Raw genomic sequence first — 16,623 nt, 5'->3', positions numbered from 1 at the left:
CTTGTCTTCCCCTCTGCGGCAGGCACACCTTGGCCTTCGCGAGAGCACCGACACTGGAGTGGCATGTGGCGCTCTGTGCCCTGGGCCTTTTGTAGCGCTTTTGTCTGATGTCTGGATGAGTAAGCTGTCTACGGTAGTGAGTCAGACAGTTCCCAGAGACAGCTCACCGCGCAGATGAGCACAGCGGGAAAGTGAAAGTCGGCAAACAAAAGCTACGTTCCCCACTAAAGGATCGTCCCTTTCATAGTCTCGCCTGACCTTCACTCTATCAACATGATTAAACTTGGGCCCATCACTGACCTTGGGGCATGTTCCCTTCCTCTCAGTCCGTCATAGCAACTGGAATTGCTGTATCCAGGCAACTGGCTCCGGTGCCTGAAACATCTCCTTGCAAAGTTAGTGTTCCGAGGAGCTCATCGCTAATTGGAGGTAATTGCTGCTCGCACAATAGAATGTCACTGACTGCAACATGGATTGTCTACTTGGAGCAAGTGGGCAGTCTAGCCTTCAGAAGTCTATGGCACCTCCAGCTGCGGAGGAGCCAATAAGGCCAGAATGACTGAGGAACTGGGTGCAATAATGACTTTCCGCAGGGGATACCTTGTTTGCCTGGACTTCGCCGTGGGCTGTTCCCTGCACCTGTGGTGTTTTTCTTCTGCCGCAGCTCCTCGCCGGACCCGCTCCGCGGGTCCCGCTTCGCGGTGTGGAGAGAGGCGCCTTGAGCATAGAGGGGCTCTGATCTTGGACACCGGACTCTGGGCTTTGGCAGGCAAGTACAGGGCTGCGAGCGGACCCGCAGGGACTCCAACTCCCAGGAGCCCCTGCGTGAGGTCAACCCACAACACCTGGGTCGCTCTCCCTGACTGCCACGCCCCCGCCCTAGCACTTGAAAGCAGCCCCCTTCCTGATCGACGTGGGATACCTTGTTTGCCTGGACTTCGCCGTGGGCTGTTCCCTGCACCTGTGGTGTTTTTCTTCTGCCGCAGCTCCTCGCCGGACCCGCTCCGCGGGTCCCGCTTCGCGGTGTGGAGAGAGGCGCCTTGAGCATAGAGGGGCTCTGATCTTGGACACCGGACTCTGGGCTTTGGCAGGCAAGTACAGGGCTGCGAGCGGACCCGCAGGGACTCCAACTCCCAGGAGCCCCTGCGTGAGGTCAACCCACAACACCTGGGTCGCTCTCCCTGACTGCCACGCCCCCCGCCCCACCTCCTTCTCTTTTATTTTTGCACTAGGATCCCGCTGCGCGGGAGCGCGCGGGAGGGCGCCGGGAGAAGCCCGGGACAAGGGCGGGGCCGTCTGTGGCCGTCATAGGCCGGAGTAGGCCGGGCTGGGCCTCCCTCTTGGTTCTGCCGTTTGCCATCAAGTCCCTAGCACTACAAGCTGATAAATTGCCACATAGCTATCATCACACTCTAAGATACCATGCCGTCCCCGGTAAAGGAAAGTACCCCCATAAGGCAGGCAGGAACAAAAAATATGACCTTAGAGAATTACTTTCCTCGGGCGGGGGGAGATGGGGACAAGGAGAACACATTAAGCCGGCTCAGAGCTGAGCGGAGACGCTCTATAGATAATTTGAAAGGTAGACCTCTAGGAGACTATCCTCCCACACCTAGCGAAGACTTGACACTAAATGAAGATGTTCCGATCCTGCTTAGGGATGTTACAAAAACGCCCCCAGTGGTACTTATGAGCTCAACCCCAGTGAGTAGCACAAGCCCAAGTAGGGGGACGATTGACTTAATTTCTCAACCGCCCCCAGCATCAAAGTCTAGGAAAGCCAAACCTAAAATAGCTGTAGCACAAGGGGTTTTTGGGCCCCCACCAAACAAACGTAGGAGGAAGTCGAGGGGTGCCCAGGCTAAAAACAAACCAAAGATCCCTCATTCTGATTTTGGGAAGTCATCCAAACCCTCCATATCAACTGTGACAACGGTGGCTGACTTACATTCTAAACCCGCTGCACAGGATGGTGTGGCTCCCGTCCTGACTAAAGAGACGGCTAGCGACATTGTTAATGCCCCCCTCTCTGTTGCTCCGCTGGGTAATTTGGAATTCCTGCTTAGGTCACTTTTGTTACCGATTAGTGAAAGCATCAAAAAAGTGGAAATCAGACTAACCATTCTTGAGGCTACACTAAGCAGTATGAAAAATCCGGCCAATTCTCATGAGAGGGCTCCTAAACCTATTGCCACCCCAACAGCTCCAAAAAGTGTTATGCATCTTGCTCCCTCACAGGTTGCAACTGCGGCCGCCCCACCACAAACCCAGAGGAATAACCCTGCCCCAAATAAGCCACCTAACCCCATAGGACCTATACCCCCTGCAAATGCTGTTCCCCCGGTACAGCCCCCAGATAGTGTTGCACCTACTCCACTAATGAAGCTTCCCCCCAGGCCACGTAGACCCAATTTACCACCAGAGGCGAATGACTTTACAGTAGTCATGGCGGGCGTCCCACCACTAGAGGCAGGTGAAGCCGAGGATTTCTGTGCTCTGAAAAGTAGGGTGATTAAGTGGCTAAATTTGAATAGACCCTTACCCGTACACTTAAGCAATGAGATCATAATGGTCAGAAGGGTGCCTTGGATAGGGAGAACACGCAAATCCATCATAGGGGATTGCATATTGGTGAGCTTCAGGGATGCTGGAACAGTTGCTCACATATGCCAGGAAAAGAATAGATCACAGGTAACAACAATTCAAACACTTCATGTGTCTTTCTTCTTTCCCCCCACCCCAGCCCCTGTACACGTGACCCGTTCATATGACAACTGGGAAAGGGTGGGTCGAAGGGGTGTTCATCACGAGTTCGATCCCAGGCCATTATTTAGCCGCCCAGAGCTACCCTTCCACACATTCAATCGGTTCCACTGCCTGGATGGTCTTGAGGGGGTAGATTGACAAAGAGATAATGGTATATGGGGTATAGGGGGTAGAGGGGTTCCAAATGCTGAGTGGGAGAAGCACAGCCCCGAGGCAAAACAAAAGTCATCAAGTTGCGCCCGGAGTTATGTGCTGGATGAACCTAGGGTTGTAGATATTGCATGTATAGGTGACGCACAGGGACCGGAATTGGGAAAACAAGTGCGAGAATCACCTGGTGGGTCACAGGGAGGAGGGGTCCAGGGGGGTGAGGCACTAAAAATCATCTCATGGAATATAGCTGGCCTGGCTGGGAAATTTAATAACAAAGAGTGGCTTGACTATATCAGAAAATTCCATGTAATTTGTCTGCAGGAGACCTGGGCCCAGGAGAATAATTTCCATCTGCAAGGGTATAAGTGTTTTTTTGTTCCTGCTCAAAAATCAAGATCAGGGAGAGCCATGGGAGGTTTAGCTATTTATATAGATCTGAGCCTTCCGGGAAGTTACACTTGCCTTGATTGGAATTCCCACAGGATTCAGGCAGTCAGGTTCACTGGGAAAGGTCTTAGATTTGTTGCAGTAAACCTTTATAACAACGAGATAGCGGGATCTAACATCTCTCTTGTTACTGAATTAGATAATAGGTTGGGCCAGGTCATAACAGGCCAAAAAAATGGGCAGCCACATGGGTTGGTGGTTATGGGAGATTATAATTGCCACTTGTGCCCGGTACTGGTCCAAATAAGCACAGATTGGTCCCGATGCCCTATGGAGAAGGGACCGCATTTCTCTCATACGCCGTTGGGCTCAGCTTTCAGAATCTTACGGTTTAAATATGACCTTGAACACACCATTAATATGGTAGGGATGCAGGAGGATGGCACACTCCCCCCCACATTTAAGGGTAGAGGATGCTCTTCCTTCATAGATTACATTCTGGTCTCAAGGTCCTTAATTAATAAGACAACTAGTGTAGGGATCGAATGGAGTGGCTTTAGTGACCATAACCCTCTTGTTTTGGAGCTGCAGTATATGGTGGGTCTAAGTATTAGAGTTCAACGCACCTTCACTGAGAGAGCAACAGACCAAGGCAGGAGACTAAAATGGGCTAAAATAGACGGGGAAAAGTTCTACAAGGGCCTGGTGGACGCAGGCATACTTGCTATTAATGATTGTTTGGACACAGAAGTCCGCGGACCGAGGATAATGGAAGCTTTCGACCAGATCGCTAATCTGGTCGATGGTTTGCTAAAGACTAGTGTCCCATTTAAGAACCACGGGAATCCCCGATGGTTCGACAAAGACTGCTCTAAAGCTTTGAGGGAGCTGAAAAGCTGCCTTAAAACTAAACCAAGGGTCCCCCACAAAGTTAAGGTGTGCAGAGAAATTTATAAAAAGGAAATTAAGAGGAGGAAACTTGCCTTGCAGGCGGAAGCATGGGCAGATTTACGAGAAGCGGGGGAAAGAAAGGACCTAGCAGGCTTTTGGAAAATAATTAATAACCCAACTTTCCAGGAAAAAGATACCCCGGATATAGGGGCCAATATTCTCCCAGAGCAGTGGGTCAACCACTATAGGGGCCTGTACAATCATGAGCCTGGTTCTACTGTAGACCTACCGGCCATTCCAACTGAGGCTCCACTGGTAGAATTCTCCATTAAGGAGATCATTGCAGGGATTGAGGGCCTGACCAAAAATAAAGCTCCGGGGCCTGATGGAATCCCCCCTGATCTTTTTTTGAGTAACATCGAACTCTGGGCTCCCCTAATGACAAGGGTTATTAATACTGCTATCATCTGTGGCCTGCCCCCGTCTTGGTCCACGGCAGTAATTGTGCCGATTTTCAAAAAGGGCAACAGGGATGACCCAAAGTGCTACCGCCCGATCTCCCTGATTGATGTGTCAGCAAAACTTTTGGGGAGGGCAATTCTTAATAGACTGTCCGAGTGGACCGAGGAAAAAAACATCTTCTCGGACACTCAATACGGATTTAGGGCAGGGAGGTCCACTAGTGACCAGTGCCTGAACCTTTATTTGCTGACTGCCAAGTATACCATGGCTAGTGATGAATCCATTTACATGGGTTTCATGGATCTGGCAGCAGCATTCGATCACGTCAATAGGGAAAAATTGTGGGGCATGATGCTTAGTATGGGGATAGAGAGTGGTCTAATTAATATATTGAGGGAACTGCACAGTGACACCACCGCCAAAGTCCGCTTTAATAGGGAGGGGGGGCTGACTAGTTCTTTTCCCTGTAAGAGTGGAGTCCGACAAGGCTGCATTCTTGCTCCCTTTTTGTTTTCCCTTTATATTAATAATTTGGAGCAGTTTCTGTTGGGTCTGAAGGCAGATTGCCCAAGGGTTGGGTCGCGTCATATTCCTGTTCTGCTTTATGCAGATGACGCGGTACTGATCGCACGGACACCAAGGAGCCTACAAATCCTGATTGATGGTTTTGTTAGGTTCATGAGTGCCCTGGACCTTTCTGTAAATCTGAGTAAATCCTATGTGCTCCTGGCGGGGAAAAAAACCACCTCTAAATTTACACACAAAATAGGGAGCCACATTGTGGAAGAGGTCAAAACGTTTCCATACCTTGGTGTAACATTCGATGGTGCCCTGCGGTTTGATACCCTGGTGGAGGAACGTTGTGGTAAAATGATTGCATCTAACGGGGCAATTGCTAGCTATGGCAGGAGGCTAGGAAGATGGTCCCCGGAACAGGTGATAAATCTGTACAGCTCAGTATCATGCTCCAAGGTAATTTACGGGGCAGAAGTATGGGGCTTTGTCAATACCACTAGTATCCAACGTGAAGAAAATAAATATCTGAAATCACTCTTGAGGGTACCACAAAGTACTGCTGGTTTGATTGCCCATAGGGAGCTAGGGAGACCATATATAGAAGATTTGATAAAATTGAGGCCTATTATCGCTTGGTTAAAAATCTGGTACAATCCTGATGCGACACTTAGTAGAGAAATCTTATCGGACTGCCTAAAAAGGGACAAGTGTATGCGCATCCCCTGGCTCCTTTATGTGAAGAATACCCTGGAGGAGCTATGTTTTGGGAACCTCTTTACTCATCCTGTAACTATTGTAGCCCAGAATAAACTGCATGTAGGGAGAATTTTTCTAGAGCGGAAAAACCTACGCAGAGATGAGGCTGAAGGGTGCAAAAAGACAGTGAGGGCCCATCACCTAGTGAAGAGCGTGGAAGGTATGGAGCCATACTTGTTCCTCATGTACAATGCACAGGATAGGTTCCTGATGTGCCGTTTCAGATTGAACCTTCTCCCATTTATGTTGGCATCACCAGCGGGGTTTGCTACATCAATAGAACAGAAGGGGCCCTGCGGCTGCGACAACAGGTCTCCGCAAGACTCCCTTCATTTTGTTCTACTCTGCCCCTTTTACTCAATGCCCAGACGCAGATACCTTGTAAATATTTTGAAAAATGCTAATTTGGTCCTCGCTAGGGAGGCACTTGTATTCTTACAGAAAGCTGAGGAACCCCTAACACTGTGTAGTATTATGAACTTTATCAAGGTAGCACTTCGTTTAAGGCTTACTAGAGGAGAAGACTGAAATGTTTTTACTTTAACTTTTAAGTGTTAAATATGGCTATATTGTTGTATTTATGTTTTGTTAATTCACTGTACAAAGAACCCTGAAATGTTTAATGACTTTTTAACATGTAAATATGAGTGTGCTTTTATGGTGTTTTTTAATCACCGAATAAAGATTCTTTGACTTGACTTGACTTGACTTTCCGCAGGCACAGGCTTGTTTTCGGACTGGTGTACTTCCCATGACATATTGTCCTCGAATTCTAATATGGCTGCCGCTCTGACTCCCTGTGAAGTAAATCCTGCTTTGCTCTGCTAGGAGCTGGAGGTCAGTGGACGGGCCTAGACCTACGCGGGGCCAGTTTCGGGTTCTGATAACTTTAGCGCCTAGAAAGCCAATTCCACTGACATTTATGGGATTTTTGTTGAGTTTCTCAGCCACTACCCCAGTCAGCAGAATCCATATTCTGTGAAGGTTTGTGTGAGGTGGCAAAGTCATCAGCCTCGGAACTTCATCAAAATGCACAGCTGGTGTAATTTAAAAATAGATACAAATGTAGTTAAAAGATGACCCTGCAGAGGTAACGCCGCAGCTGATTTGCAGGGCATGGAGCTGCAGCCACTTACCTTTTCTATTTGTCACTCCAGGCTTTGTCTTTCCTAGCTACCAGGATAGACGGCCCGAGCAGGGAAAGGAAATGACGTGACAGACTGGCAGTCATGGTGCTTCCCCGTTGTCAGCCCTGACAAACAATGAGCCCTAGCACCGTTAGGCACTGACAATAAAAGGCGGAGTCACTAAATGTGACACAGAGATGGAGAAGATTAATCTCCATGATTGAATGAGCTGCTATGATTTAAGATATCCCTATTCTAAATGGCTTAACAGCTTTGTTCAAGGACTAACTGAATGCAACTGATATCAGCTCAAACTGGCCTCAATCAGCAAACAGCTGAGTCATTAGTTGGTTCCAAAAAAACCATATCCCCGATTTTCTGCTGGAGGAGACCGGATATTCAAGGGCATTGATGCGAAGACTCCAAAACACAACTTATGTTCTTATTTTCCAGAATGGCCGGAACACCAGTAGACCGCCATTGCACAAGCAAAGGTGCAACCGGAGTGGTTCTTAAGACAAAGAACACCTCTGTCTGGTCCTTTTCATGGTGGCCCCAAGCTAGGACCAACTCCCGCCCCTCCAGTGCTGCCAGAAACTTGGGTATTGTGATCAACAGACACATCTCCATGACCAACGAGGTCAAGGAGGTCCTTTCTGCCGGCTTCCACACCCTCAAAATACTTTAAAAAAATCTTCAAAAGGCTCCAATTGTACACCCACTGATATGTCACACAAGACCTCGTCACAAGTAGGCTCGACTACGGCAATGCCCTCTATGTTGGCATCATAGTCCAACTCACCAAAAGACTCCAATTCGTTCAAAATGCAGCCGCCAGACTCACACTCAACTTTCCTCACCACATAAAAATATTCAAACACATAAATGACTTCCGCTGGCTGTCAATCCACAAGCGCTCTCTTTTCAAACTCCTCCCACACACTTGCAAAGCCCTCCCACCCACGGTTCACCCACCTCAACAACCGCATACGGTTTCACACCCTGGTCAGGCACCTCCTCTCCGCTAGTCTACTGCACACAGCGTGCCAAAGCCGGGGCCGCATCTTCTATTACACCTGACACAAATCTGAAATGAACTTCCCTACCGCATCAGACCCACCAGCTCATACCTCGAATTTCGGACGAAACTGAAAACCTGGCTCTTCCAAGAAGCCTACATCAGACGAGGCAGACGCTTCTACTTTTACAAGCGCCCGCTGGGATACCCTCCTTGGTGATATGCACACCCGACAAATATATATAACATATCACATCATGGAACACAACGTTTCATTTGGTTTAACAAGTAAGCCAAGCCACTGTCCAATTTGGTCTTATGCCACACACCGCACCCTAAACTGCGTCCTGGTGTAGTGGTGGCTGGTGAAGGTATCCCAATCATAGGCGATTAATTGGTTATAAAACAACAGACTTGGGTGTTGGGGGTCATGGCTCAACATAATTCCCATTTAGGGGCTGTTACATACACCATATTTAAGAGTTTTGTAATACTTTCCTCAATTTGTGACGGGTACTAGAGGGCTTTTTATTCAGGGTCTTGGCCAGCGTCACTGCAATCATAAAACACTTTGGCAGCTGCATTTTCAGCATAATGATGGATCCGCCGCACATCCACCACGTGCTACATATTTTGTAGACATCAAAATAGAATTGTTCCTTGCTCAAACGAACCAAAATCACCACACGTTGTGCTGCACAGTGGCAGACAGTTAGTGACTGATTGCTGTATTAAGATGTTAAACTGGTTTCAATGAGTTGCAGGAATGCCCAGATAGCCACAGAATGTGCTGCATAATAGCACATCATTTCCCTATTTCTTGCTAAATAATTTGGTCAACCCTGCCTCCTAATTTGTTTTTTCAGTGCCACATTATTCCAGTGACCCTGATTTTGAGTGAAAAATCAACAAAGAGTACATGTATGGAATGTATGATATATCAATGTGTTGCCACTGTTTATGTTGTGTTTGGTTCCTGGGGTTACACATGGACAAGTCCAAGCACATGTACATGCTTGCAAATACTGATCATGGATCTAAATCAGGAGTGTTCCGCGCAGTGATGAGTGGCTCTCATCAGGGCAGCTTGCACCAGCCCATTTCTCCTGTTCGCTCCGCCTAAAACAGAACCAACTACTAACCATGAAAGTGTGGGGGGGGTGGGGTGGAGGGCGGATGTGGCATACTGGCCAGAGCTGTTGACTTCGGAGCCGGGGAACCAACTTCGAGTTTTGGTGTCGGCTCAACATCCTGTGATTCTGGGCAAATCACTTAATCTCCCCATAAATGAATGTGTCCTTAACTGGTGCTCATGAAAAGCGCCGGTGTTGGCATTAAGTGCCAGTGGTGAGCACCGGAAACCACGGGCTCACATTAAGCACTGGTTCCACATAGCTACAGGGTGACGATTATACCAGATTTTCGGTATATAGACAAACTATTATGGGGCAAGCGTGTAACCAACCTGGGCAGATCAATGTTACAAAGAACAGCGGTTCCCACTGAGTACCAGCCGTCGCCTCCTTGACAAAAATATTGTCACAAAAAAAATGAATTGTGATTATACAGTTAATTTTACTTGCTATATCAACAGTGCGTTAGTATGCAAAAGACATATTTTATCATATTGCAGGTACTCTGCCATAGCGGTGCAGTGAAGGGGAGCAATGACAAAGGTGAAAAGCTGTGCGCTGGTGCTGTACACAAAATCTTTGCAATGCTAGGGGCTGATACAACTGTACATTTTCAGCATAACTCGAAATAGGAGTACTATGCGTAAATCATTATCATTTGTATCAGTCCACTAGCTCAGTTGTCGACATTTTGACCCTACAGAAATTAATTTAAACAGGGCCATCAACAGGACAGAAACATAGCAGCAACCAGTATTGAACGGTAAATCATGGTTCAAATGTAGGTCCCCCTTATGCCAGGACATTATATTGTAGAGTCCACTGGCGAACAGGGCCCGCTTTAGGGCAGTGTGACCGGTGCAGCCGCATGGGGCGCTGGCCTGGAGGGAGGGCACTGAGCTCAGGCAGGGCACTGTGTTTAGCAATGACTTGAGATTTAAAAGCCCCTGCTGTAGAGTTGCTTGTGTATCCAGCTTTCAGGCAGCAATAAAAATGTCACGATCGCTCTTGTGATTAATGTTCCTGCTAGAGAGAGATCGGAGTTTTGTCTAGTGGCAGTTTTGACTCGCCATAAAGTAGCACAAAGGGTTAATATGGCTGCTGCAAAGAACAGATCTGTATTTCATGTGGATAGTTGTGTGTATTAGTAAAGCCAGCCTTTACCAGCACTTTAAAACAAATGAAGTATATGTGAGAGAGGCACTATGGGAGATGAGGGGCACTTTTGCCGGTTTGTAGTGAGTGAATCCGAGGAGGAGGTGATGGGGGGAGGGTGCCAAAAAAAGATTGGTGCACCCGACGTCACCAGCGCTAAGCCCGCCCTGCTGGAGAAAATTAGGATGGCGCCAGAGGCTGGTGTCGAGCATCGTCGAGAGATCCGCTTGGGACCAATGCTCATTAAGGGCCGCGCGGCAGACGCTGACTGTGGTGAAAGCGGTCATATTTTCAGTGTAGCCACCAACTTTGTAAAAATGTATCTCAGTGGGTATCCTGAAATGGGTATACGTTGGACACCCCGACCAATGCCTTCCTCTAGGATTTCTCGCAACCATTTTTATTCACACACTCGAATTCCGAATATGCTCTGCAAACCAGGACACCAGGTTTTCCAGCTCTATTGCTAACTACAACTAACATTCCCTCTCGAACATGGGTGTACAGTGTATGTCCAAGAGGGCTGGATCCTTACCAGATTATCAGAATAGTCACTGACCAAGTATATGAATTAATTTAAATTCATTTCATGTAAAATGTAATATATTTGAATATTCTAAATATGTGGTGAAGATCTTTATCTGCAGGGCCTAAATGTGCTGTTCATGAAGCACTGGCTGCAGAATTTAGTAACATACAGAATTGCCTGTATACAAAATATGAATTGCTTGAATATACTGACACTTATCTAAATAATTTACAGACCCTTTCCAATGCCTCAAATGACATGTTTATAAGACCGTTCATCAGTCTTTAGAAGCAAAAGATCTACTCCAAGATCATGCAGGCAATTGATTTCAATCTATATGCGGTATCCGGAGCTAAGCCCCAATGCAGATATTTGTCTGTCAGTGCACTATAAATGGGTAAGTTGTTTGCACTCGGCCTCACGGTACAGTTTGAATCAAATGCTAGTGGTCTGATTCACAAAGATGCTGTGCCTTACTCCTGTAGTGCTCCAAAAGTACTCCAGACTTCCAGGAGTAAGCCAGGTGTACTTGGAAAGACTCTGTAAAAGTGGCTGTAAACGAACAGCAGCTATTGTCAGAAAGCACACGCTCGGAAGGGTGCATTGGTTTCTGCAGGTGAAACTAAAATAAAGAATGTGTTTTCATAATGAACCTTGAGAAATGGTTCCCCACCCATTCCATCTCCTGTGGTCATACACACAGGGAAGCAGGGACCCCTCAACAGTGCGTGTATGAAGAACTAGCACAAAGGCAAACACATTTTCTGCCAAAGTAACTGTGAAAACGACCGCGCGCTGGAGGAAATATGATTCATGAGGATGAAAAGGCGATAAAGTGCAGACCTGGGAGTTGTGAAGCCGGCTCATAAAGATGTCAGAATGCACGGGGATGTGTCTAAACAAAGACAAGGTGTGCACTTCCTCTAGAATTCCCAGAACACTAGTGGTGACCAGTCATAAAATACAAGGTGCAGCAGGAGAGGCAAAACCGCACCAACAGGTTTATGTGCTGCAGTGTGACATCACTACACTCTTCATAAAACAGAACTCTCTGAAATAAAATATAACACGCTTAACTGACACCCAACCAGTGACCCTCCAACCAGCCACACTGAGCTTGTGCTGCAGTGTGCAGGCGAGGAGGACACAAGACATCACTACACTCTTCATAAAACAGAACTCTCTGAAATAAAATATAACACGCTTAACTGACACCCAACCAGTGACCCTCCAACCAGCCACACTGAGTTTGTGCTGCAGTGTGCAGGCGAGGAGGACACAAGACATCACTACACTCTTCATAAAGCATACCTCTCTGAAACAAAATATAACACGCTTAACTGACACCCAACCAGTGACCCTCCAACCAGCCACACTGAGCTTGTGCTGCAGTGTGCAGGCGAGGAGGACACAAGACATCACTACACTCTTCATAAAGCATACCTCTCTGAAACAAAATATAACACGCTTGACTGACACCCAACCAGTGACCCTCCAACCAGCCACACTGAGTTTGTGCTGCAGTGTGCAGGTGAGGAGGACACAAGACATCACTACACTCTTCATAAAACATACCTCTCCGAAACAAAATATAACACGCTTAACTGACACCCAACCAGTGACACTGAGTTTGTGCTGCAGTGTGCAGGTGAGGAGGACACAAGACATCACTACACTCTTCATAAAACAGAACTCTCTGAAACAAAATGTAACACACTAACCTGACACCCAACCAGCCACACTGAGTTTATGTGCTGCAGTGTGCAGGTGAGGGACACAAGACATCACTACACTCTTCATAAAACATACCTCTCCGAAACAAAATATAACACACTAACCTGACACCCAACCAGTGACCCTCCAACCAGCCACACTGAGTTAAAGGGATACTGTGGGCCCCAACAAGAAACAATAGACTAGGCCCAGATGTACGAAGCCATTTAGCAGTTCTTAACGAGCCGAATCGCAATTTCAGCACGATAAGACTTGCTAAATGGCATTTTCTGATGTACAAAGGGCCCAAAACGGTCGCAATTTGATATTTCTATCCGGTAGATTACTCAAATTGCAACTGCGATTTAGGAATCGCTAATAGGGATTCGTTATTTGTGTTTTCTAAAGCCCACATACGTAGTATTTTCTGAATTCAAATGGGGCATTTAGGTAATGCTATTATCATTGACTTCAAGTCGATGGTAACCTTGTGCAAAATTAAAAATGCATTTTGTAATGTGACATGAAGCGCACATATGTCCATAGGGCATATGTGCACTTACATTCGCACTTAGAAATACAGGCACCCTTGACTTTGCATTTCTTTAAATTGTGATTTCGTATTAGGAAATCGTAATTTAGGAAATGCAATCCATTTCCTATTTGCCCATATGCCAGAATGCAATGACACTTCCCATCTGCGATTCCCTATTAGTGAATCCTATTTTGTCGGAATCGCTATCCGAAAATCGTAAATTTAGTACGTATTCTTTTGCATTTCTTAAATGGCGATTCTGACTGCTATTGCAGAAATGCAAACAGAAGCTTTGTACATCTGGGCCCAAGTTCCCTCATATAAAAGATCTTGCCAGACATCACACATACCAATAGATTGGATCTCAGGTCCCCAAACTTGTAAAGAATTGTATCTCCACACCCAGTACACAACTAATTATTGCAACACAAACCCAACATATAGACAAAATATTAACCACGCGCGCATTACTGATGATCTGCATCGAACAGAAAACAGAGCCTGGTCTGTGGTGGAATCGTCCAAATTCGACAGTGCTGCGAGGCAATGCTATGGGCAAAACTGCCCTCTACACATTTCAGTTCCCATAACGTATCGCACAAACTTCAGAGCACGGCTGTCCTTTTCAGAGCACCGTGATCAGTTCCTGTTACATCGGCAGACAGAAGTTATCGGAGAGTGGCCGTAGTTGTATGGAGGCTACGAGCTTGACATGCAGGAACGATATCCCGTCTGCTTTGGCCAGGAACAGTGCTCCTCGTAGGAACAACCTTGACCATTACGGTCTCACCAAGTTCCCGCTTACCACGGAGTCCACTGTGAAGAAGACTGAAGATAACAACACGCTGGTCTTCATTGTTGATGTCAAGGCTAACAAGCACCAGATCAAGCAAGCTGTAAAGAAGCTGCATGAGATTGATGTTGCACGGTCAACGTGCAGACCAGGGTGTGAGGCTGAGACTTAAGAGGAAGGAGCATTGGAAGCACAGAGCATTGGAGACCACAGGTGGATCAAGGCCAGGACGTCGGTAATTCGATCGCTCTTCTTGCACCTGTCATACAAGGACAACATCCCCTCCCTGCGTGAAGGTGGATATCCTGAGGGTTATAGTTGTCTTAACCAAGATAGTTGTCTTCCCACTTTGCGATGCAAGCCAGATTCCCGTGAAGTCATTTCCTGTCCTAGTCCTATATGAGGAAACCTCGATCTGAGAAGGAGGTGTTGCAACGCGTTCAATTTCCAAATTCATGGCATTCATCACCCACATTTCATACTTTTTGGCCCTGATTTTGTTTCTGCAGCTGTATTTCCCTTCAGCACACAACATTATGGCAGATTTTTTCTCTACTTTGTCTGGGGGTAGTTTTAGTATATTGCTTTCTAACTCTTAGTAAGTTGTTCATCTTCCATCACAAACTATCCATATTGCCAGGGAGGTTTTTGCGACTCCTTGTGGCTGGTCCTCCTAATTGGAACCCTTCGTTCTAAGCAGACCAGTGTATGTTAAGAGCAGGGTGGCATCATGGCTGCTGGGAGGAGTCGCCCTTTCTTCAGGCAACCACAAAGGAAATAAGAGCAAGCTGTATTGCTTCCAGTCCTTCCCCCGTCTCCATATGGGACGGAGTGGAAAGAAAATAGCCAAGGTCAGCAGCAAAGGCAAGGCTGGGTCTTCATTAGGGCACTAAAAGGCAGCTGCCTTACGCTGCCACCAAGGGGAGCCACAACAGAATGCCAGATTGCAGCTCATGGCCTCACAAAAGCTTTGAACGCCCAAATGTCAAACTTTTATTTTGCCTAGAGGTCTAAAAATCCAGGCACCTGAGCTGAGTCAAGGTGAGTCTGCATGTGAGGCCTCTTCCAAACATTGGAGTCAGATGACACATGTTGCCTTCCTGACTGAGCAGCGTTGTCCCGTGAATCAGGCCATATCATAAAATAGTGTGAAATTACATTTGCCATCTCTAATCACTGCATTGACGCCAATGACGCCATTGTACCCAATGAAGCTAAACCGTGGTCATCCATCATTTACTGATAAGCCATTGATAACGATGGTCTGTCCATGCACATTAGTGGTGGTACAGTGAATGGGTGGATTTGCATATTACAGCGGAGAGGTCTTGTGCATACTCAACTCACAGCTGCTTGCCTTCATATTAATTTTGGCAGACGTCAGTACAACTGTGGTGTAGCAAGGGAGGCGGCACGAGTTTTGGGGGCGGCGGCCACCTCCTACCTCGCGGTGTTACCTGTAGCCATCGCTGGGCTGCAAACGCAGAAATCGCCAGCACCCCTCCTGCTCCAACATACAGCCGCCGCAGGACGCCAAACGCAGGGACTGCCACAGGTGGCCAAAGGTCTAGCTACAACACTGCGGTACATTTCACCCTTATTTTGTGCTCAAGTCCACTTTATGCTGACTCCAGTTCACGGATCACTTTACCCGGATCACTTTACCCATGTACTTTTCAGTAATACCTGTCCACTGAAGTGATGGAACCAACCATGGCAAAGAGAAACCCTACCCTATCCATCAGCGTTGCCTGTGTGTAGCAGAGCGAGTGAGCATTGAGTGCCTTCTTTGGAATAGCACTATATAAATGCCGCAATCCAATCCAATACAGTCCCGTATAGTTGGAAGGGTGCTGAAAGAAGTATGTACCATGTGAGAGATGTGAATGCTGAGAGACGTTCAGACAATAGGAAACAGTCCATAACTACTGTTATTTGCCTAAATTCTAACGGACAGATATACAAAGCTTTTTTGGGTTCGCAAATGGGCCGATTCGAGAATATAATTTTTTAAATGTACAAAACCCAACTTGCTATCCGGTAACCTATTACTGAATCATAAATTGGGTTTGCGATTTGGTATTAGGAAGGGACGTGTTTAGGGCATCCTTTCCTAATACCGAATCGCAGCCATATGTGTGGATGTTTTGTGACTGAAATGCGGTTACAAAACATTTGCATTTTACCACCTACTTGAAGAAGGTGGTAACCCATTCAGAAATCGGAAGGGGTCCCCTTCCCGTTTGTGAATGTTTGTTAAACATTTTTTAAGAGCAGGCAGTGATTCCAGGGACCACTGCCTACTCTTGAAAAATTAAAAAAACTTTTCATTTTTCTTTTTTAAAAGAATCCCGTTTTTCTTTAAGAAAAACTGGCTGCATTTTTACAAAAAAGATTGCTTTTAAATAAAACAATCACAGACATGGTGGTCTGTTGACCTCAGCAGGCCACCATCCCTGTGAATTTTGCGATTCCCTATGGGCCGCAAACCGAGACCTACCTCATTCATATTCAAGAGGTAGGTCTATTTGCGACCCACTGGAAATTGCAAAATGTGTAAACAACACATTTGTACACTGGTGTTTGCCATTCCCAAATAGCAAATTGCAAAAATGTGCTATTTGGTAATTGCAAATGATTACCTACGTACATCTGGCCCTGAGTTCTGTGAAAGGCGTAGAGCAGGGAC

At 46.7% G+C, this 16,623-nt stretch overlaps 2 protein-coding genes across 6 annotated transcripts in view; one reads left to right on the top strand and one right to left on the bottom strand.

Moving 5' to 3' along the window:
- The window catches only part of FAM167A (family with sequence similarity 167 member A), a 141,646-nt gene that overhangs the window by 62,255 nt on the left and 62,768 nt on the right, over positions 1–16,623 (top strand). The window lies entirely within an intron of this gene.
- The window catches only part of BLK (BLK proto-oncogene, Src family tyrosine kinase), a 608,293-nt gene that overhangs the window by 529,061 nt on the left and 62,609 nt on the right, over positions 1–16,623 (bottom strand). The gene's annotated exons all lie outside the window — the stretch shown is intronic.

Source organism: Triturus cristatus, chromosome 6 (assembly GCF_964204655.1).
Source record: "Triturus cristatus chromosome 6, aTriCri1.1, whole genome shotgun sequence".
Lineage (NCBI taxonomy): Eukaryota > Metazoa > Chordata > Amphibia > Caudata > Salamandridae > Triturus > Triturus cristatus.
This window is presented reverse-complemented; position numbering and strand designations above follow the sequence as displayed.